Genomic DNA, 3,076 nt, shown 5'->3' on the forward strand with positions numbered 1-3,076 from the left:
TTGTTTAAAATGTACATTCAATTTGTTAAACCTTTAAGAAATTTTATTTTGGAAAATTGGTTGGGATGATTCTTGTGGCACTTGTTTTAGATTGCAAAGTATGTATATTCTATCAAAGTAACATTCATAGCATGAGTTGGTGATATGGACTTTGGAGATCTATGTTATTCTTTCTGTCACAACCATGGGACAGGTACCTAAATTAAGCAGAAAATCTCTCAAGTTATTGAATGTTCAAACAATTGGTTCTTTAATGATTTTTTTCAAAATCATCACTATAGCAAGCTACAGTTTTGATTTGTTTGTTTTGGATCGTCAATGCTTCTATGGTCGTTATTCTCACTAGTCACTAGTTATGCTATATTAATTTATGTATAGGAAACTATACAACTAATGAAAGGATACGAGTCCCTCCAATGGGAATCTACAGGTGACAGTTGCTCTAGATTGACTATAGTTTTTATATACACCTTCTCTTTTGAATGATTAGCATCTGTTTTTCCCACAGCTTCTTGATAACTCAACCCTCGCCACCTACCCCACAGGCTCTTCCATTTATTACCTCTGTGTTTACTTTGTTTAACAAGGAAATCTGGTAGGGTGTTGCTTGTTTTGTGAAGTACAATATTAGCTGAATGCTAATGCATTTATGTTGGATGAAGGGAGATGTTTATCCTGTGGAAGCAGTCAATGATATTTCATTCAGTCAAGTTCTTGATGCTCACTGGGGTGTGCTGAATGATGGAGAAGTAAGTAATTATCATTTCTTTCTGTTTTTGACATTAGTGTCTCTTATTACTATCTTTTATATTTTAATACACAAGCTCCTTTAATACGCTGACTTTATTTTGGAGGCTTATGATATGCTGATTATACATCTCTAATGATTTTGTCCTTCCTATGTAATTATGAATATTTTATGTTTAGGTACTGCGAGTTTTGCTGCAATATTATTCTTTGTATAAAGTTTCCATGATTGGTGCTTACTTCAATTCCTGGCTTTGATGCTTGCAGACAAGTGGTCTTCGTTCTCACACTCTCTCAATGCTTGTTAATGATGTTCCTGGAGTTAATCTTGTCACGGGTTTTTTCTCGAAGGGGATACAATATTCAGGTATGCACTGTCATTTTATTCCTTGCAGAAAGTGTGGAATAAATCAACACCTTCTGATTTTTGGTGCATTTTTGTCTTCATTTCTTATCATTAGAGTTTAGCCTTTGATCGTGCTGAAGTTGAGGGCATTTCTCGCATTACTACTGTTGTTCCTGCTACGGACGAATCAATTAGCAAGTTGGTGCAACAATTTAATAAACTAGTTGATCTTCATGAGGTGAGAATTGCATTAATTTCGCCTTTGAATTGGAATGTCACATGATTCACATCCAGCATTGCACATTTGTTATGTACACATCACTTTTTTCCCCTATAAATCACAGAAATATCTTCTACAAATTCTGAACATAGAATTTGCCACTGTAGTTGGATAAATTGTTGACGTTTTAGTGTGGAATAAAATTCTGGTTCTCTTTTTCTTGTTACAACTAGATTTGCTTGCTGAAATATTCTATTTGTGCTGTGCATTCCCAGGTCTTACCCCATAAATAATGGGTTTTCGTGCTCATACTTCATCTTTCCTTAGTGCCTGGACTACACTACTTTTAATTTTCCCTGTGCCTAGCGTTTGTGTTGTGTGATAGTCCTCATTTCATGTCAACCAAGGAGTTCTAATTTTCGAATTCACACAGACCTATTTGATTGAACTAGAAGATTTCTTACTCAGCACAGTTTTGTTTCTGCTTTTCTTGAATTGATCATGCTTCAAACAACTGCACAACTTGTAAGCTTTGTCATTTTCAGGTTCGGGATCTTACGCATTTGCCTTACGCTGAGCGGGAATTGATGTTGATAAAAATAGCTGTTAATGCCACTGCTCGGCGCAATGTTCTTGATATTGCCAGTATTTTTAGAGCCAAAGCTGTTGATGTCTCTGATCACACGATAACTATTGAGGTATTGTATCATAGTAGCAATCCTTTTTTGACACATTCTGTTTATCCTAATTAACTTGACTTCTTGGTATTGTTGAAATAAAACTTACTGTTGGATCATGTGTAAAATATGTGGCAGTGCTTCATTTCTGTGTAGTTTTTCTCTGTCATCGGTAATATCCGTAATTTGTTGCCATATAGAAGTGTCTGAGGCCTTATTGGTCTTTGTCCTTTTCATTTCAAACTCTTCCTCTTTATTCTTGAATTTTTTATATATAGCCCTTTAGATACCAGTTTAACTTAAAGACGAAAATCTGGGATCCTGGTAGGTTAAAACTTTCAAAGTATCTCCTCTTGTTGCTTTCTTTCATTCTCTATTATAAAATTTTCAAAATTTGTAATTCAATTGCAACTTGTTTTCGCTCTTTTTTTGTCTGGCTAGAGAATCTAATAAAGAATTCCCTTTCAAATGCATCTATCTGAACATTGATTCTTGATGAAAAATATTAAGCCCCCGTTTGGCCCCATTAATTTTCATTCCATTTTTCTCTCTCCTATTTTCAACTACACAATTTTCCACAAAATAATATTATATGAAAATTGAAAACTTTTCCTTCTTTTTTAACCACTCATTTTTCAAAAAAATACTATTCCACCCATTTTCATTTCCACAAAATGGGGGCGAAACGGAGGCTAAATACTAAATAACATTGAGTCACTACATTATTCCTATCAATTTGGAGATACATGTGTACAACAATTTTAAATTGGTAAAAGGTCTAAATACTTTTACTTAACTCTGGGTGAATTTGTGGCCTCACAGAAGCTAGTTATAATCATGTTTCATTGTCCATATGATGAGGAATAGTTCAATGAATGTCATCTTAAAAGGATATATTCTTTTTGATTAATGGAGTAAAGCCTTGAGCAAAGCATTGTGTATATAACTCTTTTTGTCTTTTCACAAAAAATATAGTTTGTCTGTCCTGAATAATATATATTAAAACTGACTATTGAATTGTTAGTAACTTGCGGATAAAATATTACCCCAACAATTTGAATTGGCTAAAAAGTAAAAAAAAAAAAA

The 3,076-nt window shown here is 33.7% G+C and overlaps 1 pseudogene; it reads left to right on the plus strand.

Annotated features, from left to right (window-relative positions):
• Positions 1-2,517, plus strand: part of LOC111379645 — a 10,960-nt pseudogene extending 8,443 nt beyond the window's left edge.
• The last annotated feature ends 559 nt before the right edge of the window (positions 2,518-3,076 follow it).

Source organism: Olea europaea, unplaced genomic scaffold, assembly GCF_002742605.1.
Source record: "Olea europaea var. sylvestris unplaced genomic scaffold, O_europaea_v1 scaffold2014, whole genome shotgun sequence".
Lineage (NCBI taxonomy): Eukaryota > Viridiplantae > Streptophyta > Magnoliopsida > Lamiales > Oleaceae > Olea > Olea europaea.